The 27,760-nt window shown below is 42.9% G+C and overlaps 1 protein-coding gene across 6 annotated transcripts in view; it reads left to right on the forward strand.

Moving 5' to 3' along the window:
• ARHGAP22 (Rho GTPase activating protein 22) overlaps positions 1-27,760 on the forward strand; it is a 285,773-nt gene that overhangs the window by 211,109 nt on the left and 46,904 nt on the right. The window lies entirely within an intron of this gene.

Below are 27,760 nucleotides of genomic sequence, written 5' to 3' on the forward strand. Positions count from 1 at the left end.
TCTTCTTTAACGTGTAAATATTTGGTGTTGTAATGGCTTCACTATCCTTGAGTGTATGAATTCTTTTAGTATTACACGCAACACAAACTCCTTGCTGAAGGTGTTTGCACTATTTTCAGTAAGTAGCTCCTTTTAAAATTTTATTTTAAAATAACCAGCTTTCCACACATATTGTGTAATTGCACAGAAAATGTCTGTGATTGGAGCTCAGCCTCAGAGCCTATAACATAAAAGCTTCAGGGAACCTCTTTAATTTGGTTCTTTATAGAAACATGGAAACATGATGGCAGATAAAGGCCAAATGGCCCATCGAGTCTGCCCATCCGCAGTAACCGCCTTCTTGAATTCAGACTCAGTCTCTGTCTCCACCACTTCTGGGAGACTGTTCCACGCATCTACCACCCTTTCTGTAAAAAAGTATTTCCCTACATTACTCTGGAGCCTATCACCTCTTAACCTCATCCTATGCCCTCTCATTCCAGTGCTTCCTTTCAATTGAAAGACAATCGACTCATGTGCATTAATGCCATGTAAGTATTTAAACGTCTCTTTCAAATCTCCCCTCTCCCGCCTTTCCTCTAAAGCAGGGATCTCAAAGTCCCTCCTTGAGGGCCGCAATCCAGTCGGGTTTTCAGGATTTCCCCAATGAATATGCATTGAAAGCAGTGCATGCACATAGATCTCATGCATATTCATTGGGGAAATCCTGAAAACCTGACTGGATTGCGGCCCTCAAGGAAGGACTTTGAGATCCCTGCTCTAAAGTATACATATTGAGATCTTTTAAGTCTGTCCCCATATGCTTTATGATGAAGACCACGCCCCATTTTAATAGCCTTCCTCTGGGCCGACTCTATCTTTTGTATAATGGCCTTATAAATATTGCTTTATACTAGGACTTCCAGATAGCTAGGCTGAGTTAGTCTTAGTCCCACAAGTTGATACAAGATAGCGTCCAGTTAGAATGTGGGCTATAGTTAAGATTACCAGATTTCCTCTTTTAAAAAAGAGGACATATGGCCCTGCCCCATTCTGCCCCATGCCCCGCCCCCACACAAACCTCGTGCTTCCTTCCCTGAGCTCTGGGCCGTATCTAGAGGGCCTCTGCGCATGCGTGGACATCGATGTGATGACATCACCTCATGTGCACATGCATGTGAGGTCATCACATCAACATCCGCTTATATGCAGAGACCCTCCAGATGCGGCCCTGAGCTCAGGGTCTTACAAAATCCGGAAAAACTGCCAACAAAATATCTTCCTAATTGGGGCCATGACACCAATAATACTTCACAACATTCATTCCTACCAGAACACCAAGCCTTGGTCACATGTGCAGAACACAGATAAACCCTATGCAAATACAAGACCACAAACTAAGGCCTAAATGCTCAAAAAACTGTGTTAAAAAATGATAGGCTGCTATCGCAACCATTCTGGTAGCGATTTTAAAAAAGCAAATAATTCTCTAAAAAATGCTCATGCAAATGAGGTTGGCGGAGAGTAGCAAAAACTCACTAAATTTGCATGTGCCTATCACTGGTGATAGCGATGGACACATACACAGAATAAATGCAAAAAGAAAAAAACAAAACAAACACTTCTACAGTGGGAGAGATGCACACTCTCTCCCACTGCCAACCAACACCCTCCCCCCTCCTACCCCGCAGAGGGAGAGATGCCTACTCTCTCCTGCTGCCAAGTGACCCTCCATCCAACAGCGAAAGAGATGCCTATTCTCTCCTGCTGCAAACATCTCCCCCTGCAGTGTGAGAGATCATTCTCTCCTGCTGCCACACAACATCTTCCCCCCCCATGTCTCCGACAATTGGCACCCTCTCCCCCTTACCTTGATGCCTCCAGCCAGCTCCCTCTGGCCAGCTGTCCCGCCTCTTCAAAATGGGCCTTCCCCTTCCTGTTGCATCCTGGGATACACCAGGGAGGAGCCTGAGGCTCTGATTGGCCCAGGTGGGGCCTTAGGCGTCCAGGCCAATCAGAGCCTTAGGCTCTTCACTGATGCATCTGGGGAGGTACCTAAGGCTGTGATTGGCCCAGATGCATAAGGCCTATCCCTGATTCTCTCTCCCTTCCACCCCCAAGACTAACATTTCTGACTAACATTCATCCCCAGGTTCAACTTCTCTCCCTTTCGCTTCCCAACTGCCCCCCAACCCATATCTATCCCTGTCTGCCTCCTTCCCTCCCCCAGGTCCACAATTTCTCCCTTTCTCTTTGCAACAGTCCTCCATTCAAGTATCTCTTTCCCCAGATCCAACTTCTCTCCCTTCATCATCTCTCTCTCTCCTCTGTTTCCGGCAGCCCCATAAACTATCCCCCCATGCCCAGTCTGACATTTCTTATAATACTCTCCCCCTTCATACTTTAAAAAAAAGAAAAATAGTTGGTCCAGGGCACTTCCTCGGCACAGCATGTTCTCCCTCTTCTCTCCACGCCTGTCCGATGTCACCCTCACTTTGTCTTGCTGAAAAATCCACTGGCCTCGGCAGCAATTCAGAAACATTGCCCGTGGCTTCTCTTCTTGCTTTCCATCTGCCGCAGTCTGTTCCCCAATGATGCATCTTCCTGTTTCTTCCAGGGTGGACCGCAGCAGATGGAAAGCAAGAAGAGGAACTGTGTGCAATGTTTCTGAATTGTTGCCGAGGCCGGCAGATTTTTCAGCGAAACAGAAGGTGAGGGCAACATCGGACTGGTGTGGAAAGAAGGGGGAAGATATGCTGGCCCACTTGCCCCCCCCCCCCCCCGAGCCTTAGGACCCAGGGCAGCTGCCCTGTTTGCTCCCCCTAACACAGGCCCTGTGCTGGACTCACATATTCCACCATAAGTGTAGTAGTTAGAGTGGGCCTCAGTCCCCATCTCTATGGTTGACTACACAGCCCACTAGGCTATTCCAGGAACCTGCTTGCTGCTCTACTAGGACTGGACATAACATCTGAAGCTAGGTATGTACTGTTTCATTCACATCTTTGGGGGGTGGAAGAGGGTCAGTGACCACTAGGAGAGTGTGGGGAGGGTCATGTTAAATTCCTCAAGTGATCATCTGGTCAGTTAGGACACCTTTTTGACACTTATTCATTATGAAAACAGGTCTATCCCCAAATGTCCAAAATGTGCCCTGGATGTTTTCTTAAATGTTTCATTATGGCAGAAAAATGTCCAAATCATAAGCCTATCCTAGTCCCATCCAAGCCACGCCTCTAACATGTCCCCTTGAGATTTAGACAAAATATTCAAGAAGAGCATTGATATTTGTCTAGAAAATAGGTTTCAAAAATAGCGGATTGGGAGGATTTGGTGAGAAAAATGTCCATCTGCCCTTTTATGCCACTTTTTGGACACTTTTCTCTTTTGAAAATGAGCCGCATGTTATCATAAGGAATTTCTAAAATGCTGACTTCACCAAGCTGAATGTGAAAGAATCTAGTTTGATTTCCACATTAGTTAGAGTGCTTTGGAAATTAACTAAATCCTTCCAAAATGTTAGATTATAGGGCAGAGTCAAGAGGCATTCATCACTGGCCTCCATTTTGCCCTTTCCACCCAAAAACTGCTGCCAATTTTCAATTGAGATTACTGCATAGGTGCCAAATATAAACTATTAATGATTTTAAATTGTAAGTCTTACTATTTCCATAAAGAAAAGCCTTGAGCTGATTGTCTCTAGAACTACATCAATTTGTAAAAGAGTATTAACAATTAAGTCCCTGCCTTAGCTCTCTGTAATCCATTATTATGGGTATTAAGAGAGAGGGGTTTATAGGTCTGAATCCAGGATTAGCCCTCGAGAGAGTAATCTATATAAACTTCCTTGGGATTGGATTTTGTTATTCATTTATTTAGCTAGTTTCATTTATCTCTTACCTACAAATCAACATGGCCATATAACAAATAAAGAAGCCATTTATTAATATAATATAGAGATAAACTGTATCAAATGTCATGCAGCAAAAACATTTACTGAAAAGAACACAAGGTCATGAGAAAAGGAAAGATAGCAGCTCCTATATGAGAAAAAAAATAACCTTGAGGGAAAGATAAGGTCACTGCGTACGGAGATGTCCCCAACATTTAGGTATCTCAAAGGATCAAGATCACCAGAGATAATGAATGAGATTGAAATGAAACATGTTGACCTTAAGGGTCAAATTTTGTAAACAGCGCCAAAAGTTAGGTGCCAATAGGCACCTAACTTAATTGCATTAATTTGTGCGATAATTGAACACACCATTTAAAACCGATTAAAACCAAATTTAAAAAGTACGCACCACTAGGTGCCTAACAGGGCAGGCGCCAGAATCATGCCTACATTACATTACAATTTGTATTTCTCCATAGCCCTTGTGAGTTCATGGTAAGAACATAAGAATTGCCGCTGCTGGGTCAGACCAGTGGTCCATCGTGCCCAGCAGTCCGCTCCCACGGCGGCCCCTAGGTCAAAGACCAGTGACCTAACTGAGACCAGCCCTACCTGCGTACGCTCCGGTTCAGCAGGAGCTTATCTAACTTTGTCTTGAATCCCTGGAGGGTGTTTTCTCCTATAACAGCCTCCGGAAGAGCGTTCCAGTTTTCCTCCACTCTCTGGGTGAAGAAGAACTTCCTTACGTTTGTACGGAATCTATCCCCTTTTAACTTTAGAGTTCCCTCTCGTTCTCCCTACCTTGGAGAGGGTGAACAACCTGTCTTTATCTACTAAGTCTATTCCTTTCAGTATCCTGAATGTTTCATGTCCCTTCTCAGTCTCCTCTTTTCAGGGGAGAATAGGTCCAGCTTCTCTAATCTCTCGCTGTACGGCAACTCCTCCAGCCCCTTTACCATTTTAGTCGCTCTTCTCTGGACCCTTTTGAGTAGCACCGTGTCCTTCTTCATTTACAGTGACCAGTGCTGGATGCAGTATTCCAGGTGAGGGCATACCAATAAATTCAACTACTGGAGACAGACTCAGTTAAACATGGTATAATACTAAAATCCTTAAAAAAAAAAAGCAATACACACATTATAATCAATTTCAAGATAGAAATTTCTTAAATAAAAATGTTTTTAAAAGCTTCCTAAAAACTGTACAATGAACTTCTGATCTAATTAAAAATGGTAAATCTTTACAGATTAGAGATGCCTGGTAATAAAAAGATGCATTCCATAGCGTAAATGGCCTAATTTATTTTGGGGAGGGAAATTGAAGACAAAACTGCTACCTTAAAGCATGTCCTGATCCACCTGCTAAGGAGATTAATTTTGGCAGATACGATGGTCCTTGACCATATAAAATATTGAAGACCGTTACACAAAGCTTAAAATTTATCCTTGCTTGTATTGGAAACCAATGTTATTTAATAATACATGATCTAATTCTGTTATATTTAGACTGAAAAGATCATAAGAAAGTAAGAGTAAGTCACACCAATAGCCCATCAAGCCCAAATCAGGTCACTTGTACCTGGCCAAAACCTAACTGCGTGTCTAGGGGCAGAGATGACCTTAGGCATTACTAGTCACCACTAGGCACGATTCTCCAAAAAACATAGGTGCTAGAAATGTAGGCCTTTAAAACCCTGGCATATATTACCGTCACCTAAGGTTTTTTTTTCATAGGCGTTTACAGAATCCAGACCTAAATTCATACTACAGAAGCATTAAAATAGTGGCGATATGAAGAAAACAGATAACATAGGCAATGGAACGCTGTTTTGTTTGGGAAGGTCCAAGTGCTCCGCCCTGGGCCCCAGCGGAGTCCTGCAACATGACCCCTCACCACACTTGGAATACTGTTGTGACACGATTGTGAAACGGATGATATGAAAGGATTATTAATATTGAGTGACACTACCTAGGATCCATGATAGCTGTTACAGGGAAAACACAGGTACTATGAAAACACATACTGATTGATGATCACAAAAGCACATCAGCCCAACATGCACGAGCAAGGCCAGAAATTTTTCAGCACCTACTGATAATTGCAGGCTAGGAGTTTCTAGCTCAATACATAAGAGGGGGGATGTGTAATCAGATTGGTATTAACACATATTGATTGGTAAACATCCTCCCGACATTGGGATGGGAAATTAGCTCACGAAGCAGGCTAGGAGTTTCTAACACATACTAATTGGTAAACATCCTCCCGACATTGGGATGGGAAATTAGTTCACGAGGCAGGCTAGGAGTATATTGATTGGTAAACATTACCCCGGCATTCAGCTAGCTCAATCCACAAGGATAGGGGGATAAATACTGCTTCCCCTAGAAAGAAAGTTACCTGTAAGGGAGGGGACATTTTCACTACTGACATGCTGTGTGATGATATTCTGAATAAGCCTCCTGATCGTGGTCCCCCAACAAGAGCAATGATGTTTTCTGACTGGTAATGTATTAATTCAAACTCTGTACTTAATCAATGATTATGGCTAGAAATATTGTATATATGTAATAAAACTTAATATGTATACTATTTTGATTTCCTGGCATTCTGTCCAGTGCGGAACGTGACTGAAGGTATTTGGTAAGCCTTTTTAAATAGTAATACAACTGTGTCCAACATTGGTCTCCCAACCTAAAGAGGGATATAAAAATGCTGGAGAGGATGCAGAGACGAGCAACGAAGCTAATAAATGGTATGGAGAACTTGGAATATGAGGAACGACTCAAGAAACTGGGACTGTTCTCCCTTGAGAAGAGGACACTGCGAGGGGACATGATTGAGACTTTCAAAATACTGAAAGGCATCGACAAGATAGAACAGGAAAATAAATTATTTACATTGTCCAACGTGACATGGACAAGAGGACATGGACTGAAGCTAAGGGGTGACAAGTCCAGGACAAATGTCAGGAAGTTTTGCTTCACGCAGTGGTGGACACCTGGAATGCTCTCCCAGAGGAGGTTATTACGGAATCCACAGTTCTAGGATTCAAAAGTAAATTAGATGCACATCTCCTTACGAGAGGCATAGAGGGATATGGGTGACTGAAACTACATCAGGTGTACACCTGACTGGGCCTCCGCGTGCACGGATCACTGGACTCGATGGACCATGGCTCTGATCCGGAGAAGGCAGTTCTTATGTTCTCCCAACTCCTCCGACCACCTCCTCCTGGCATTGTACTTCTAAATCTTTGGGCAGCCGCTGTGCAGCGTCAATGAACAGGCCTGCCCCTGGAAGAAGAATCAAGGTTTCCAAGGCAGGCCTGCTCGTTGACGCTGTGCAGCAGCTGCTCAAAGATTTTAAAGTACAGTGCCAAGAGGAGGTGGGTGGGGGATTAGAGCCATAATCAACTGGCGACAGCCATTTTTTAGGGAGGTGTGGCTCTGTGGCCTCCCCGTTCCAATGCCCATGAACTAGATAGTTCACAGCAAGGATGTAAAAAATGCAAGAAAGGTGGACATATTGGTTAAAGGAGAAAAACACAAGAATGGTATTGAAAATAGGTGTGAGTACCAAATCATTATTCTGTGAATTCTATGGAAAGGAAGAATATCTCCAAGTACCAAAAAATACAGACGGAAATCAAGAAGATGTGGCAGAAAGATACAAAACTATTTCATTTTTTACTAGGTGCTAGAAGATTTATTAAAAGCAACTTCCAAGCACATCGCGATAGGCTGCTTATACATTTTACATCCTCTGATCTCCAAAAAGAAGCTCTCTTTGGCATTTAAAAAAAAAAAAAAGTGTTAGCAGTATATTTGAGATACTAAGGGCTCCTTTTACTCAGGTGCGCTATCGTTTTTAGCGCACACAGGAAATTAGCGCGCGCTACACCACGCGCTATGCTTCTAGAACTAATGCCAGCTCAATGCTGGCATTAAGGACTAGTGCACGCGGCAATGTAGTGCACGCTATTCTGTGCGTTAAAGACCTAGTGCATCTTAGTAAAAGGAGCCTTAAGATCAGACTCCACATATCTTGGCTTAGGAGTGAGGCTCCTGGAATGCACAAAAATAAACCATTTGTTGGCATTTCCCCCGAGAATCTATGTATTAAAGCCAACAATAAATTAGCCAACCAAACTAAATTTATTAATGGATTGGATGAAACATAATCCACTCATATAAAGTTCAATAAAATCCAGTAGAATCCCTTGCTAGCGTTTAATCATTCATACAAGCAATATAACAATTTTCAATGTCCTTTCTAACCTGAAACGACAGGGAAAAAATCATGAAATATCGATTCCCCCCTCCCCCCCAGGATATTAAATTTCTGCTTTTTTTTCTCTATTAATACTGCTTCTGCTTGCTTTCTGTGTCCAGCCATGCAATTGGTTGGCTTCAATTACTTAAATAAAAAAGCTGATAGAAGGACTCAGGTAAATTGAGTGCCCACAGCAGCTTAAACAGAGTTGCCAAGTTACTCAGTTCTTACTTTTTAGCCAGTTCAGGTTTTAAATGTACATCCCAAAGCAGGGTGGGATTTGTAGTTGCTGAGGTTACCTATTGAAATCAGTGCTGCAAGTACCATAGCCCCATAATGAGATTGCCGGGAATCCAGGTCTGTCCTACAGTCTCCCTCCAGATATGTTATTCCTGCCTAGACTATGGGGGCAAAGGGGGTTGGGGAGAGGGGGATCCATTCTGGAAGTGTGGGGGGTCTTCTTTATGGCAAAGGCTGATGGATGGAAAATAGGGTGGCTTTATTAGGAAGTCAGAAGGGGGATTGGAAGATTTATATAAGCTAGAAAAGTTTTACGGTTGCTGCCTGATATTAAGTGCTGGCATTCACGTGGCTAAGCAGCCATATTAAAAAGTCGGATGTGGTATATAAATCTCAACGATATCACGAAAACTCAAAAAAGAGGGAAGAAACCTAAACAGTAAAAAACTAATCTTCCCTAACCTTACAGCAGGGATGCGGGGCAGAGACAACTAAAACCACTGAAAACAAAAGAATTATAAGCAATATATATGAGTGATAAGCGGGGAGCCCTCAGTCACACAGCTTGCAAGGGGGTTAACATGACCCCTAATGCACCAGCTGTCACATCAATGTGCCCATATGGGCATCGACTATGAAACATCTTTGGGCTCACCCGCGAGTTTAAATGTGTACTAGTGCACCAAAAAATGTGCTAAATGTGCAAATAATAATCAACAAGTAGTGTAAGCTGTCTCAGCTCCTCATCCGAGGGTTCAGAAGCGATCAAAATCAACCAACCAGGCAAGGGTCAAAGAGAAGAAGCCAACAATCTGAACAAGAACTTAGCTTCCCAGTAGGTCAAGGCTCTAGGCCAGTGGTTCCCAACCCTGTCCTGGAGGACCACCAGGCCAATCGGGTTTTCAGGCTAGCCCTAATGAATATGCATGACATATAATGGAAGTGACAGGCACGCAAATCTGCTCCATGCATATTCATTAGGGCTAACCTGAAAACCGACTGGCCTGGTGGTCCTCCAGGACAGGGTTGGGAACCACTGCTCTAGGCAGCCAAAAGGCTTATCCAAACATGTCCGTCCGTCCGTCGACATTTTTAAATCTCAGTCATAATTATGAGACGCATGCTGGTCCCACAAAACTTTCATGGGACTGACCCACTTCTCCCAGTTCAGATTGTAAGATGACTACAGCATGCTTAGCTATTAGAATATGAGGGGAAAGACTTGTTCAACTTTCAAGGATTATTGCAGTTGATCCTGAGTATTCACTAGTCTTTAGAGCAATTGAATAGGGGAAGGCTTTATTATGGAATGAACTTCCCTAGCCCTAAGGGCAGTGGCATAGTAAGGGGGAGGTGGTCCACCCGAGGCGCCATCTTGATGAGGGCACAGGCACCCATTGTCCTCTCCCCCTTCCCACTGCCATGTGCGCATCGCTTCCCTTCCCCCATACCTCTGCAACATTCCTGGTGCGAGCAGCAACTCCCAACCTGCCGTTGCGCCAGTGTCGGCTTTTCCTCATAGGTCGCTTCCTGGACCCACGCCCTGGAAGTGACTTCAGAGGAAGAGCTGACACTAGGGCAACAACACTCGAGGGTTGCTGCTCATGCATGGAATGTTACAGAGGTACCGAGGAAGGGAAGCGGCCCACATGTGACATGAGGGGGGCAGGGAAGGAGCACGTGGAGGTGGGGAGCAGAGAAGAGGGCAGGGGAGAGGGGTGCCACAGTCCCAGGCTCCTCTCACCCTTGCTATGCCACTACCTAAGGCAGGGGTGGGCAACTCCGGTCCTCGAGAGCCATAATCCAAACGGGTTTTCAGGATTTCCCCAATGAATGTGCATTGAAAGCAGTGCATGCAAATAGATCTCATGCATATTCATTGGGGAAACCCTGAAAACCCGTTTGGATTCCGGCCCTCGAGGACTGGAGTTGTCCATGTCTGACCTAAGTGTATTATTTCAAAAAAAGCTGTTTTCAACATTATTTTCTTATCGAGCTGCTTCTCCTTGGTCAACTCTTCCAGCTTATTTACAATCTGTATCAAATTTTAATGCATTTAAAAAGGTGCCTAAAATGTTTTTGCTTCAAAAATACTTCTGTAGACAACAGTAGGATAATGTTCATCTGTGTTGTAAACTGGCTTATCATATGTACTGTATATCTTAGATTTACTGATCTAGCTTCTTCGTGAAGTTACCCGCTATGAGCTAACCATTGGCTATAGTGGAATATAAATGACTGAACTGTAACTTGTAAACTGTGTAGACCAAAAGCTCTTTCCATTTCAAGCTACCTATCTGCAGTTTCAAAAATAACGACAGCTTGGTATATGCTGGTCCTGCCTCTAATACATATTTGATCAGCTAAGGAATTTCCAGTTTTCTTCTATTCATGGCCAACTGCAAAATAAAATAAGTCTTAGGTAAATCGAAGATTTCTTCTTATTCCAGAGAAATGTAGGCCCCACCATTATCAAGTTGTGTTAGGGGTTTTTTTATTGCAGGTCACTGCGGTAAAAGCTCTGGCGCTCATAGAATTTCTTTGAGTGTTGCAGCTTTTAGTACAGCAACTCGCAATAAAACAAACAAACCCTTAACGCAGCTTGGGGGGCCTTAGTGAAGATCCAGTTTAAGGACTGTGAAAATGAATCTGGAAAGGAGTCTTGAATGAACAATTTAAAAGTGAGCTTAACTTTAGGGGTTGCTGTGCAAATTTGAGCTTGTTCAAAGAATACGCACCATGGATTGAGAGTTAATTTTTAAAAAATGAGCATTTCCTGCAGAATGTTCTCTTCCTAATGTAAAGGGTATTTGAGGCTTGAAACACTAGAACACAAATCGGGCACAGAAACAAAAAAGATATTGTTGCATTGTAGAGTAATTTATTTTAAAGAGTCAAAGGTTAAGGTAATTATCTAGATTTATGTAGGAGGATGAAAGACAAAATGATGTTCCAGGATTAAAAAGGCTGCAAAGCCTAGAGCAAATTTCTCTAATTTTTGCTTTTGTACAACTGGAGAAATAACCAGGTTAAGGGACTGATGTACAGTCCAAGGGGAGTCATCAAATAAGCTTTCATTACTCATTCATTCCACGAATATGTTTAGAGAGCAGCAGGTCACTGAATATCTAATTTTGGATCTAGCTTGTGTGCATTGAAACTTGAAAGATTGTAGTTCCATTTATAAGAGGGACAGCAAAAATAAACAGAACGAAGAAAACAATAATAATATACAGTATGTTACTACTTAGAACTATCATGTTTACTAAAATAGATTCTTTACTTGAGGAATTAGTTGCTATTATAAACAAACTCAACAGTGAACATATTCAAAGAAGCACATTGAGCTTGATAATGGTATTGATTTCAGATTTTTGTTACAAGCAGTACTGGGTAGCCTGGATTATTGTAATGTATTGTATGTTGGGGGTTGCCATGATCCTTTTGAATGGTTCAGAACAGGGGTGTCCACACTTTTTGGCTTGCAAGCTACTTTTAAAATGACCAAGTCAAAATGATCTACCAACAATAAAATTTTAAAAAACAGAAAGCACACTGTACGCAGAGAAAATGTTAATTATCATTTATATTCTGAGGGTTTTTTTTCAAAGAGATCAAGGCAGATGACTTTATGCAATGTCACTTCAGTAACAACTATACAAAAATAGACTAGTATACCCCTCCCTTTTTACTAAACCACTAGAATACATGCTAGCCTCTCTCAACGATGAACTCCACCCCCATGCACTGGGTATCCTGCTTCTATATCGCCCACCCACCCCTTGGAACAAATCCTCTGAACTCGTCCTCGAGACTATAACAAATGCCTTCCTCAAATTCCAAAGACTACTGATTATTGGAGACATCATTCTCCACCTAGACGACCTCACCAGCAAGGACACAACCAAATTTGTTAGCTTCCTCATCTCCCTTGGCTTCCCCCCCCCACTTGGCACACACTTGACCTCATTAGCTTCCTCGATCTTACCGCCCACAAAACTTTAGCTGGCGATACTCGCTGGGATCATGTACCCTGGTCTGACCACCTCTTAGGGACCTTCTGTCTCCCCATTTTCATGTTGCCTTTTGGCGCCCCGCCCCGCACTTCCAATTCCATTACCTTCCGCAAAAAAATTACGAACGACCTGTTCTGGACCAAATTTCTCAACCTATTCTCCTCCACTCCTCAGCCTGCAGACCCAGAATCCAACTGGCATAATTGGGTCACACTTTCCCAGTCCACTTATCATTCCCTCGCCCCTCTTTCCACTAAAACCATCTCCTACTCCCGTAAGGCCCCTTGGTTTCTCCCCTATCACAGAGAACTAAAGCAGAAATGTCGAGCTCTGGAGCGCAAATGGAAAAAATCTAAATCCCCTATCGACAGACAGTCCTGGAGGGTCAACATCAAGTTCTACAATACAGTTCTGAAAAAAACTAGACAGAACTTCTACGGAGATAAAATCACCAGATCCAACAACCAAAGCAGTACTCTATTCAATATCTGGAGTTCCTTAACTTCCAAAAAAGGTTCCATCTCGGTCCCCTCCTCCCCCTCAGCTGATGTTCTGGCGAAATTCTTCAACGATAAGATCACCACCTTGAGATCCCCCTTCCCACCCACAGTTCCCTACAACTCCCTGGTGCCCACCGCCTCCAATTCTGCCCTAATGTCCTCCTACCCCATCCAAGTCGACAGATCCTGGTCCACCTTTGAGCCCGTATCCGAATCCTCGGTCCTCAAACTTTGCCTCAAACTGAAATCCTGCAACTGCTCCTTAGACCCATTCCCCTCCTACCTATATGAGGAAATTCCCGCGCAGGCCATCTCTTCTATTACCGAACACATCAATTCCGCCTTACACTCGGGCCTTTTCTCCCCAGAAATGGGCCATATTGCCCTGTCCCCTCTACTGAAAAAATCTGACCTAGACCCCTCCACACCATCCAGCTATCGCCCAATAGAAAATATCCCTCTATTAACCAAGTTGCTCGAGTCCATCATAGCCACTCAAGTCACATCATATTTAGAGAGATTCTCTATCCTCCTACCTTACCAATATGGATTTCGTCCCAATTTCAGCACCGAATCACTACTGACCTCCTTAATCTCAAAGGTCCAATTACTCCACTCTCAAAATAAGTTTGCCGTCCTCCTTCAATTCGACCTTTCCGCTGCTTTTGACATTGTTCACCATGACATCCTAGTCTACCAACTCTCCGAGATAGGCATCAACTCCACAGTCTTAGACTGGTTCTCAAAATTCTTACGTTCTCGTTCTTACACCGTCAACATGAATGGCACCTCATCCTCCCCCTGGCAACCAACGTGTGGAGTCCCGCAAGGCTCTCCTCTTTCTCCTATTCTGTTTAACATCTATATGTCCTCCCTTAAACTCCTCCATCTATCCCCCCTAGAAACAATTTACACTTATGCTGACGATATCCTAGTCCTCCTCGAGACCGACCCAAACCTTACCAACCTCTCAGAGAACATATCCTCCTGTATAATGAACCTCCAGTCCTGGGCCCATACTGTCAAAATGAAACTGAACGAGTCCAAAACTAAATTACTTTGGCTCGGCCCTAAACTAGACCAACTTCCCACCTCCATCCCCCTGTCATCTGGCTCCACTCTGCAGCTGGAGTCCTCAAGCAATGTTCTGGGCATCATCATCGACTCTACTTTGTCCTTCAACGATCACCTCAATTCCTTGGCAAAAAAATGCTATTTCAGCCTTCACATGCTGAGGAAAGTAAGATCCTAATTCCATCAAAATCACTTTACCATTCTCGTCCAATCTATCATCCTGTCCAGACTGGACTACTGCAACTCAATCTACCTAAGCCTTACCAAGAAAAACCTTCATAGACTTCAGTGGATCCAGAATTCCGCGGCCAAGCTCATCTTTGCAAAAAGTAAATTCGACCATGTCTCACCTCTCCTGTCTAAGCTTCACTGGCTTCTGATTATCGCCAGGATCCACTTTAAATGCGCCTGCCTAATTTTCAAAATCCTTCACGGCATCCTCCCTCCCTTCATCCCACTCTCCTGGAACTCCTTAAATCTTAATACCACCAGACCCACTCACAAACTAAAATTATCCTTTCCTTCATTAAAAGGCATTTCCTGTGCAGGAAAACTAGGGACCTCCCTTCCCTTCAGATTCACTGAGCTCTGGAACAACCTTACCTCCCCCTCCGGATCCTGAGCTTTTTCCAACTCTTCCGCAAACATCTGAAAACCTGGCTTTTTTCAAAAATGTAATACCTACCCCATCTTTGGCATCCTAAGCCCCCCAAATATCCTTCTCACTATACCCTTTAACCTCATTGGAGTTCCTTTCTCTCAACTCTTGTAAACCGTGCCAAGCTCTACGATTGTGGAGATGATGCGATATATAAACCTAAGGTTTAGTTTAGTTAGATAGTGATTTTTAGCGCAGGGAGCTGCGCTGAACGCCCTGCGCTGCTCTTGATGCTCATAGGCTCCCTACGCTAAAAACCGCTATTGCAGTTTAGTAAAAGGGGGCCATAGTGCAAAATATAGACAGCAGATATAAATTCTCAAAATGGCCACATTTTGATCACTAAATTGAAAATAAAATCATTTTTCCTATCTTTGTTGTCTAGTCATTATTCAAATCTTGTTGGTCCCAGGCTCTGGTTGTCTTCTGATAACTTGCTTGCCAGGGTCTCCTTCTTGCTTCTTTCTCCGTGCTAACCATCCATCTTCTATCTCTGTCCTCCCCTTACATTTCCCTTCCTTACCCTGAAAGTCTGACATCTTTCCTTTTTTCGTCTCCATCTACAGATCCACCTTTTCTCAACTACCCTTTCATCCAGCATCTCTCTCTCCTTCCCCACCACCCCAGGGTCCACCATCTCATCCTTTCTTTTCCCAACTACCCTCCTATCCAGTATCTCTATCCCCCCCTCCACACCATCCCTTGTGTCCAGCTTCTCTCCCTTTCTGGTCCTTCCCTCCCTAAATCCCATTGTCCACCATCTCTTTCCCACTCCTCTGTTTTTAGACCCATTATTTCTTTCCCCCAAAGTCCGGCATATGCACGTCACTTTGAATCCCCTTCCCTCCCTCCCTCCATTCTACACCAGGGTCCTCCTCCCCCAAAGACCTGGCCCCCCTGAAGGCCTACACCATCCCCCTTGAAGGCCTGCCTCCCACCCATGAAAGCCTGCCTGTCCCCCATGAAGTCCTGCCTCTCCCCTCTGAAGTCCTGTACCCCACCCATGAAGGCCTGCCTGTCCCCCCCCAAAGGCCTGCACCACCACCCCTGAAGGTATGTCCTCCCCAAAGGACTACACCCCCCTCTTGGAAGGCCTGCGTGTTCCTCCCTGACCTCCCGCACATCCATTTACCTAATTCCAGCAGGGAGCAGCCTGCATAGAGGATCGCTGGTACTTTAGCGATCCTTGCAGGTTGCCATAGGCCTCAGGAGCTGTCTTCCCTCTGCCACGGTCCTGCCCCTCCTCTGAGTCAGAGGCAGGATTGCGGCAGAGGGAAGACAGCTCCTGAGGCCTATGGCAACCTGAAAGGATCACTAAAGTACTGGCGATCCTCTCTGCAGGCTGTTCCCTGCTAAAATTTGGTAAAGGGATGAGTGGGAGGCCAGGGAGAAAGCTGGACACCACAGCACTTTCCGACTGACCCTCCCCCCTCGCCCTTTAAAGCAGAAGCGGCAGTGGCCGGCCAGCAAGAGGCAGCGCTGTCGATCCTGCTTTAGGGGTTGAGGGGGGAGGGTCAATCACTGAATTGGGAGGCTGATTTTTTTTTTTTGGGGGGGGGGGTTTAAATCATATCGATTCACCTGATGTGAATCGATTCGAATCGGGCAGCACTAAGTCCTCGGCTCTTGCCACAACAGGCGCTTCTGTCTCCTGTAGTGCGCTAAGCTCTATTCCCTGCTGACCTTCTAACCCTGCCCTGCCAGCACTCTGATTGGCTGGCGTTCTTCAAGAGGTGGATTAATTGGACGCCGGTCAGGAGGGGAAAAAAGAGAAGGGAAACCCGCATGGCTTCGCGATCAACTGGGGTTGCCTGAGTGATCGACCAGTCAATCACGATCGACGAATTGGGCACTCCTGGTTCAAAAGGCAGCAACACAGTCATTGCCTGGTGTTAGTAAGTCTCCTGGAATTTTTTTCAGATTTTGAGTTTCACACAATGGATTGCTATGCAACAGCAAAACCAAAGAAAAGACTGCAGAGTGGAGTGTACAAGGTGCAGGAATCTTTATTAAAAATCTATACAAAATTGTAATTCCTAAAAATGGCTCTCATATACATGGATTACGGACCCAACTCTCCTTCCTCAGGGGTCCGGGATATCATGCTACCTCATTTTTTGACTGCAATCATGCATGCAGCAAGGTCTTAGGGATTTTTTTCTGATACCAAACAGCATTGTAGCACCTTAACTTACTGGATGAAGTGTGCCCTGTAAATGAACTGGTAAGCTGGAAGTCAAAGTGCATTTGCTGAAACTTCAGTTTGAATCTAGCTTTAGAGCAGTGGTCTCAAACTCAAACCCTTTGCAGGGCCATATTTTGATTTGTAGGTACTTGGAGGGCTGCAGAAAAAAAATAGTTAATGGCTTATTAAAGAAATGACAATTTTACATGAAGTAAAACTCTTTATAGTTTATAAATCTTCCCCCCCTCCCCCCGAAGGCCTTCATGTTCCCCCCTTCTTTGTAGCGTCCTCCAGCTTCCCCCCTGGCCTCCTGGTCTTAGTTTCAGCTAATTACCGCAGCCTGCAGAGAGGATCGCTGGTGCTGTAGTGTTCCTTGCAGGCAGCCATCGGCTTCTGCAGCATGTTCCCTCTGCCGCGGTTCTGCCCCTCCTCTGATGTCAGGGGCAGGATTGCGGCAGAGGGAACGTGCTGCTGAGGACGACGGCAGCCTGCAAGGATCGCAATAGCACCGGCAATCTTCTCTGCAGGCTGCGGTAATTATCTCAAGTTAAGAGCTTGAGGCCATGGGGAAGCCGGAGGACGCTGCAAAGAGTGAGCAGCACTAGTACAGACCACGTTCCGCAAAATAGTTCCTGGCGGGCCACGAGTTTGAGACCACTGCTTTAGAGGGACTTATTTAAAACGTTGGTAATGATAAAGGAATTACGGTAAGTACAGCTTTATTAAGTCAGAGGTCAAACAGGGTAACAGATTGACTAGAAGGCAGATTCATGGCCTCTAGCTGTAGATGCTTGCGTACATGGCATGTGAAAAGCAGCAGTTCCACTGTTCTCTTCACTATCAGCCAGAGATCAGACAAAGCAATTAGGGCAGGAATATATCACGTTTGATGGGGACGCCTCTGTCAAAACTTGCGACCAATATTAGCTGCTGTTTATATTGGCTAGAGTGTCAGAAAGTAACGAAAATGGGCAAGATTCTACCTGTCTGTCTACAGACTGGGCTACAGTGCCTCTCATTGGATGCTTTGAATACTTTCTGTCCAAGTCATAATTAATGCTTAGTCTTAAAGCCAGATGTGTTTGTGCTGCGCCTGGGAAGAAGGAAAGATTTCTTGGCCAGTCCTTTTACATTGGATGATGGCTGGCAGCTAATGCTGGATCTGCCGGGGCTGAGAATGTGTCTAATGCCTGAAGTGAGGACTCTTTTCCTATCGACCTGCTGTTACCCGGACTTCTGCTTAAAACTCAGCGCCTTCAATAGAAGCCTATGCTGCAATAGGACAAGAGGTAGGGAAAGATTTGATTTTGCAGATAAGAGCACCAAGGATAACTTAAATGTCCCGGGGATGACAATATTTTGCAATACAGTATTTTAGCACAGAAACAGGCTGTTTGAAAATTTCCACCATCTATGCAGTTCCAAGTATGCATGATGTCCACAGCACGTACACTTTTACTCACATAATACAGACTGGCATTCCCAGGGAGGTAAAAATATATCAGAGGAAGGAATAATGCACTCATTTTTTGCATTTTCAAGTATGCATGCATTGTTTTACATAGAGAAAATGGTGCAAAGATGTGTGCTTTAACTATTGCTGCAAACCACACCAAGAAGAAGTAACCATGTAAGGGCAAATGTCTCAGTTGATAAGTATACAGATGTCTAGGGGCACCTACTGCACCACCAAAAATTTGCCACCTCACTGGAGAGGCACTCCTGCATGAAATGATCGTATATTTTGTAGATAACTGACCAATGCAGCACCCAGGCCTACTGAAATGTGCAGTTGATTTCAGGGGGGGGGCTTCCCGCTTATTTGAAGGGGTGCATCCAGCTGTCTCAAGCCTACAGACAACTGGAGGTTTAAATCCACTGCAATACCCATAGCGTTTCCACCAAAGTACCCAGTCTGCATATTGCACCTGATGTCTAAAACATGCATAAATTCCAAGGCTGTAGACCTTTATAGCATTACGACTTCTCCAAAATATACGTTGAGAAAGTATGAACACGTGGTCTCCATCTGCTGTCATTTACTGTGCTACTGTATGTGTGTGTGTTACATTACTCATAAAACCTGCATAATGTTTAATGAATTTTTTTAAAAAAATTTTTAATGCAGAACAAAATCTGTACATATTTGCGAAGGAATGTATGTGAATTAATTTGGAGGCCAGTTTAAAAAAGGCAAGCAGGAAAATTATATGTATTCATGTGAACATATTTCTGAGAAGTTTCTAAAACTAGATTCTTCCCAATTTTTTTTAATTAAATTTAACAACTGCATTCCTAAATGAAAGAAGGAAACAGAAAGATGCACCTGTGTAAATTCATTTAGAAAAACCTTCCCTAGAATTGTGTGAATTTACCATAAGCGATCTAGAGTCAGAAAATGCAGAGATGTGGCCTCAGAGCTCAGCACCTTTTTGTTACAATGGTGTTCTATGAGGTCATCAAGCAAATGTATAAAATAATGCAAACGGAACAATTTTCTGTTTCTACCTGCAAGGAAGGAATAGGCACAGAACTGCATTCTTGTCAGTGTGGCCTCACTGCTGAGTAAATTAATGGAGTTTCTGTTAAAACAAATGTTAGTGTAGTTTTCGGAATCCAGTAGATTACAAGATCTGTGGCAACATGGTTCTATTAGTGGTAGATCTTATCAAATGGATCTGATCAATTCCTTAGATTGGGTGACATGAGGGCTGGATCAGGAGAAAGCTCTAGATGCAATAAACATAAAGATCTAAGTAAACATGTACCTAGAGGAGAGGAAGAAAAGGAGAGATCTGGTAAAAAAATGTGAATTCCTCCAAGGTATGAGGTTTAAATGCACAGAATTTGGGTCTATTGCAGTGGGGAAAAAAGGCTCTTGAACTTAGACCAATAGGAAGTGTGTCTGCTCCATAACTTCCACAACCTATGTACCAGGCTTGTCCAACCTATGGTCCGCAGGCCAGAACCTGATCAACTAAGTGCTTTTTTTTTTTTTTCTGGCCCTCAGAAGCTTGCCAAATCTTATGGTGCTCACATTGGGATTCCTGCTTCCCCATAATCCCCTCCACAGCTCAGCTCTCTGTAAACATGAGCTGCATATTGCTAGAAATTCAGCAAGACTTCAGAGTTTCAAGACTTTAGAGTTTCAAGTCTCACAAGATTTGGAACCATGAGACCAACCTGAACTTCCAGCCCCCATGTGGTTGAAGCTTATAGAGAGCCAAGTCATGGTGAGGAAGCAAGAATCCAATTTCTTCTGCAGTTGCAGCCAGGTGAGGGGAAAATAAATTGGGTGAAGACAGAGCAAAAGAGACTGGGTGAAAGCCAGGGGGGGAGGGGGGGGTGTTACCTGAGCAAGAGTAAGACTGAGAGAGAGTTGGATGCACTGTCACATTTTGCCACTATTTGATGAAATGTGGCAAAATGCAACAGTGCATTTTTTTAGCCATCCAAATGTTACAAAATATAAAATGTGACTTCAAATACAAAATGATTGGGTAAAGCTACTATATACTCTGTTCCTGAGTCTGTGGCAATGTCAGCTTAGACATCTATCTACTAAAGCTTTAGGTTCCATCTGTATCTATGGGAAAACAAGGCGAGTAAACCAGGCCCAAAAAAGGAAATTTTCAAAAGCTGTATACTTAGCCAAATAGATTACTTAGCTGGGAAAATAGGTTGTCTAAAAATTGTCCTGTTTACAGGTAAGTGCATATATTTTTCCTTAAGCCATGTACTTAACTATATTTTTGTGGTAGTATTCCCAGGATGGGGTCAAGCTTCTCAAGCTTCTCTTTGAGAAGTGGTGCAAAACATACTGTACAGTACAGGCGATATTACTGACAGACTTTGCACCTGCCTGCACAGTTTTGAAGTTTGCTTCCCTGCCCCTTCACCACCACCCCTCCCCCCCTCCCAGAAAGTTATTTTATAACCAGGTGCCTATTTAAGACAACATAAGGATTATTTATAAAAGTCATTTCTGTGCCTGTGTAATCACATACATACACAAATGGCCTGTTGTAAAATCCCAACCAGCATAAAAGTATATATGTTGACATGATGGTGCACACACTACCAATAAACATATCGGGCTTACATCCATGACCTCTTTATTTCTGGAATTCTCCATTTGCTTGCACTAACTGAGACCCGTTTCTGCCCTGTCATGGAAGTTATCTTTTCTCCCATATACTCTCACCTTGTAGATTTAACCTCTACTTCCACTTCAGTCTCATTGCTTTTCTTCCTTTGAAGTCCACTCCATCCGTCTCTTTGTTCCTCTCCCTCTCCAAGTAGCAGTCATTTATCAACCCCCTGATAAGTCCCTTTCTTCTTTTCTCATAGCTTCCTAGCTTTCCTTCATCTCCTTCCCTCATTTTGGTGATCTGTTCTGCACTGGGGATTTAACCTCCTCCTTGCCTGAGCCCTACCACTGATCTAGCAAGATAGCTCTATCTACCCTACGGTGGCTCACTCTCGGCATCAATGAGGAAGAATTTTTAAGGAAGCCTGCCTTAGGGTTACCACATGGCTCCAGAAAAAGGATGGATTGAGACATCCTGATTTTATTTCCAGTGAAAGCAGTGGAAATAAGGAGGACAGATACAGACATTTGGATTTTTCTTCCATTGAAAGCAATGGAAGTAAAACCTGGATGTCTCAAACCATCCTCCTTTTTCTGGAGCCATATGGTAACCCTAGGCTTAGTACTACTCACTCCCTCACAGTTGGTTAATAGTGGCCATGTGGTCAGAATGTGGTTTCTTCTGGTAATAGACGGCAGCATATATACTATGGAATTGGATGTTGATCAGGATCACCAGTTATCTGAGAGTCAGTATTCTGTGTTAATGCATCTAGTGCACCCAAAAAAGGGGGAATAGGTAAAGGTAGTAGGGGATACACAGGCATCTAAAAAACAAGAAATTTGTGTGAACTCTGTGCTGGGTTGTGAAGAGTTTAGATTTAGACAAATGCAAGCACAAAAATATTGGGTGTGGGCCAGTTAGCTTGGGGGTATCGTCAGATTTGGAAGACTCTGCCTTGATTCTTATTCTGATTCAGAGATGGATAAGTTGATTTTAAGTTTTATTTAACATTTGTCATCTTGCTTATCTAACTTCTAAGCCGCGAACAAAGTTAAAGTTACAAATGTAAGTTAAGATGTAAGTGTGGTGTCTTCAGCCCAATTGGAATCATACAATTGGGTTTCTCCGGGACAAGTTGGTGATGCAGATTCTCCTTTCAAGTATCTTTTGTATTCAATATACTTCCCATCAACATAGTCATCTAAGTCAGTGGTTCCCAACCCTGTCCTGGAGGAGCCAGTCAGATTTTCAGGATAGCCCTAATGAATATGTATGGAGCAGAGATGCACAACTGTCACCTCCATTTTATGCAAATCTCTCTCATGCATATTCATCAGGGCTATCCCAAAAACCCGACTGGATGGTAGTCCTCTAGGACAGGGTTGGGAACCACTGATCTAAATGATTCACAATCTAATCAGGTACACTAGGTATTTTCACTGTCTGTCCCGGTGGGCTCTCAATCTAGCTATGTATGGTGCCTGGAGCAATGGGGGGCTAAGTGACTTGTCCAGGGTCACAAAGAGTGACATTGGGCATGAACTCACAACCTCAAGGGGCTGAGGCAGCAACTCTAACCACTAGGTTACTCCTCCATACCACTTTTATTCAGAGTGGACATACTTTTAGTACTTTGGCTCCATTGGGGACTCATGCTTTATGAAACTGAAGCCTGAAGATTTTGCATGGGAAGTTTGTGTACACATGTTCTGTCTTAGTTAAAGAGCAGGAATACAGTATGTATGCTCCTACTGCTGTCTATTTTGCAGATGGTGGGGACTTATATATACTTGTGCTATTCACTTAGCACACAGCAGTGCAAAACATACTGTACAATACAGGCAAAACATACATCCATTCTTCACCCTCAGAATTGCCCTCACAAAGTCTATATTAGTAACATTTAATGGATTTGTTTCCTTCAGGAACTTGTCCAAACTTTTTTAAACCCAGCTAGGTTTACTGCTTTTATGATGTCCTCTAGCAATAAATTCCAGAGCTTAATTGAATGTTAGAGTAGAAAAAAGTTTTCTCCAATTTATTTTAAATATGCTGCATATTAAATTCATCAAAACACTCTTTGAAACATTTTTACCCTTCCTGGGCAATTACAAGATCTGGAAAATACTCAGAACTATAAAGGTTTTTCCATTGGGGAAATTTGATTTGAATATTACATTCATAGAATATTTCCTAATCCCAAATTCATATTTTCTCTATCATATCTCCCTTCAGTCATGGAAGCTGAAGAGCCCTAATCGCTTTAGTCTTTCTTCTTAGGTGAGCCATTCTATCTCTTTTGTCATTTGGTTGCCCTTCCCTGAAAATAAGCCCTAGCATAATTTTTAAAGATGCTTCTAATATAAGCCCTACCCCAAAAATAAGCCCTAGTTAAGATCGACCCCGCAATCCCCCCTGAATGTCCCTGACACTCCCTGACTCCATCCTTAGTTTTAATTTAAAAAATCCAGGCTTCCACATTTCCACATCCCCCTGTGCAGCAGAACCCCACCGACCTTCCCATCGTAAGACTGACATACTTCCGAGGCATCCAAAAACAGCAGCGGCAGCAGTGCTCTGAATGGGCCACTTTGTGGCCTTCCCCCGCTACTTCACTGATGACATCATTAGTAATGCAGCAGAGGGAAAGCCGTGAAACGGCCTGTTTACAGCACTGCCGCCGCCACTGTTTTTGGATGCCTCAGAGGTACATCTGTTTCACGGTGGGAGGGTGAAACTCAATATGTGGAAACTCAGGTTGAAAAGAAACTCCATGCAGTTTTTTCCCGGTTCAGAATGGAACCTGTGTTCCTAGTTCAGCATATGTGAGTACTCATGTAATGTAATAACATTATGAACTGGGGTGCATGAAGGAAACAGTTACAAACACAGTTAGAACATACAAACTCTATATGTATGGTGTCCGTGGTAGAATAGAAACGATGTCCCTAGAGGTTATAGTGTCATAGAAAGTGTTTTATAGTTGGAATTACTGTGAGAATGGCAGTTTTTACATTTTTTCCATTGACATCAATGGGTGAAATCTGATTTTCTGTTTGTAGCTCCGCCCACGTGTACAGGTGGGCCGCAAGACCCCCAGAACATATCACCCCAGGTAGTGAGGGATCTGCATACCAAGTTTCGTTCAAATCGGTCAAGCCGTTTTTGAATTACTGTGAGAATGGCAGCTTTTTACATTTTTTCCATTGACATGAATGGGTGAAATCTGATTTTCTGTTTGTAGCTCCGCCCATGTGTGCAGGTGGGCCGCGAGACCCCCAGAACATATCACCCCAGGTAGTGAGGGATCTGCATACCAAGTTTCGTTCAAATCGGTCAAGCCGTTTTTGAATTACTGTGAGAATGGCAGCTTTTTACATTTTTTCCATTGACATGAATGGGTGAAATCTGATTTTCTGTTTGTAGCTCCGCCCACGTGTGCAGGTGGGCCGCGAGACCCCCAGAACATATCACCCCAGATAGTAGGAATTACTGTGAGAATGGTAGCTTTTTACATTTTTTCCATTGACATGAATGGGTGAAATCTGATTTTCTGTTTGTAGCTCCGCCCACGTGTGCAGGTGGGCTGTGAGACCCCCAGAACATATCACCCCAGGTAGTGAGGGATCAGCATACCAAGTTGCGTTCAAATCGGTCAAGCCGTTTTTGAATTACTGTGAGAATGGCAGCTTTTTACATTTTTTCCATTGATATGAATGGGTGAAATCTGATGTTCTGTTTGTAGCTCCGCCCACATGTGCAGGTGGGCCGCGAGACCCCCAGAACATATCACCCCAGATAGTAGGAATTACTGTGAGAATGGCAGCTTTTTACATTTTTTCCATTGACATGAATGGGTGAAATCTGATTTTCTGTTTGTAGCTCCGCCCACGTGTGCAGGTGGGCCGCGAGACCCCCAGAACATATCACCCCAGATAGTAGGAATTACTGTGAGAATGGTAGCTTTTTACATTTTTTCCATTGACATGAATGGGTGAAATCTGATTTTCTGTTTGTAGCTCCGCCCACGTGTGCAGGTGGGCCGCGAGACCCCCAGAACATATCATCCCAGGTAGTGAGGGATCTGCATACCAAGTTTCGTTCAAATCGGTCAAGCCGTTTTTGCGTGATCGCGGCACATACACACACACATACATACACACATACCTCCGATTTTATATATATAGATTTGATTGATCTCTTACTCATATACCTGAAAAAACAGCACTTATATCCATCAGTGAAATACATAAGAATAATTTTCACTCCCCTCCCCCGCTGATTTCAATATATTTAAGATACCCATACAATAGTACTAACAATTCATAAATAAACCAGTCCCAATACATTATCCTTCTCCCTCCCACCCACCCCTCTTCCCTGGATGTAAAAAGTATAACCAAAAGTAAAGGGGAAAACCATTCAGTTAGAATCAATAAAATTGGTCAATGGACCCCACATCAGATTAAACCACTTAATATTACCCCTTTGTTCAGACATCATTTTCTCGTAACGATAACACAAGCATATCGAATTCCACCCAAAAGTGAAATTTAAGTGGTCACAATTCTTCCAGTTTTTCGTAATCATTTGGATGGCTACCCCAGTCATTATACCCAGTAACCTGATTTTATGCCTGTCTACTGGAGATGTAGGAGATGATAGCGTCCCACATAACACTGCTTCATATGAAAGCGGAACCACAGTCTCCAGAATCAGAGTAATATGTCCCCATATAGATCTCCAAAAACTGAGTATCAAAGAACAATAGAACAATAGATGATCCAATGTCCCTATATCGAGATGACAGTGCCAGCATCTATTTGACTTAGAACTATCTAATTTCTGCAGATGAACAGGGATCCAAAAACTTCTATGCAACAAAAAAAACCAGGTTTGTCTCATAAATGCTGATGCTGTACACCTCATCCTCCAAGACCAAATCCGTGGCCATTGAGTAGCAGAAATCTGCTGCTTAATCTCAATGCTCCAAATATCTCTCAAACTTGTTTTTTGTTTTTTATTCATATAGCCAGATATTAATTTATACCACTTGGCTGCCTGGTGCCCCTGCAAATCTGTCTGGAAGCTATACTGTTTTTTTTTTAGATTTTGTCAATCAGGGAACCCCTTCTGAATGGCTTGCTTCAACTGCAACCACTTATATATTTGATATTGAAATACCGAATGATTGTTGCAGAAATCAAGCATTTTCCCATTAGATATCACATCATCTAGCGTACGTATACCTGCCTGCAACCAATGCTTTCAGAAGATCTTAGACTCACCAATTTGAATCATGTAGTTCCACCATAAGGACTGACGTGGATTTTTCTACTGGAATTTCTGTTAAGTTGTTAATAAATTTTAAGGTGCTCCATGTGGCAAATAAGATACTATTATCCTTATAAATTCTGGGCAATTTGATACTCACCTTTTTGACATAATCTTAATTGTTTTTTTCAAGGCTAATAACTACAAAGTGAGCTATCATTGGTCCCATACACTCTTTTAAATATTTTTTATGAGTTTTTTAATATTTTTTTATATATGATGTAGTGATTTGTTATGCAATACTCTCTCATTATAAGAGTTAATATAGAAGTACTTAGCTTCAATGTGTTGTGGGTAGTTGTGACTTGTACTTCAGCCAAGTCTTAAAGATTTTAGTGTGTTTCACAACAATTTGGAGAATAATCTTAATGAGGACATAAATTGCCATTCTAAGTAAAGCCAATCAGGGAGATGTTCTATAAGCTCAGGAATGATCCAATACATACCCTGACACAGTACAAAGGCCTGATGGTACCTATAAAAATTTGGAAAATTTACCCCACCCACCATAATTGGTTTTTGTAAAGATACTAAAGCTATTCTGGCAGTTTTACCCAGCCAAATAAATTTCAGGGAAATGTACTGAGAAAAACCAAGGTCAGAAAAAGCTTGCTATATAATCGAAACAACTGACCCTAAGAGTATTCTGTCTGAAGAGGGTGATCAAAAACCGTCTATATAAACTCAGAGATATGGAACTCTGGAGGGAAGACTGAAAAACCTCCCTGTGTAAAGAGTTCACCTTCCAGTCATTGCTACTATATACGTTTTTTGATCACGCTCATAGACTAGGATTTTTTCATAAAATTTGAAGAACTTTGCACAATTTCAAAATATGATGGTAGTTTTCCTTTCTTCTTATGTCAATCATGCAAAAAGTCACTGCATAAATGGATTTAGAAATATGTTCACTTAGCTTGCAAAAACAAGATTAATGGGGTCCCAACATGGCCCCGTTTCGTTGCCTGCCTCAGAAGACCCAACTAGTGCGTGTTTCAAAAATAGTCCTGAGAGCTTGTTCAAAACGATCCTGGTAAGCTTCGTGACAAGCAATCACATCTAAACGATATAATTCTTCGTGTCAGTTTGTGAGTAACAGTTCAGTACTCACACTGAAACACATAGCTTCAAAACATGTAGTAATGTGATAATAATGTAATTTGGAATGATTTATAAAACTCCACAGTGCATCACCACCTGGAGTGGATCCAACTCTAAGGGACTTCAACGCTGTCTGAAATTCTTTAAGTGATATAGGCCCCTCAAGATTTCCTTTTATATGCTTGGGAATTTTTGGACCCTTGATTAACTTTAAAAACTCTAATCCCTTAGTTTCTTTATTTGAATAAAGCTCATAAGAATATAAAGCTTTGTAATAGTTCAGAAATTGATTTAAAATATGTCCAATTTGAGAATGAGTTTTACCTTCTCATCTTTAATAGCCACAATCTTTACTTTCCTTTTTTGGCCTTAAGATAATTAGCCAATAATCTTCCCACTTTATTCGACTTTC

The sequence above is a fragment of the Geotrypetes seraphini genome, chromosome 4 (genome assembly GCF_902459505.1).
Source record: "Geotrypetes seraphini chromosome 4, aGeoSer1.1, whole genome shotgun sequence".
NCBI lineage: Eukaryota > Metazoa > Chordata > Amphibia > Gymnophiona > Dermophiidae > Geotrypetes > Geotrypetes seraphini.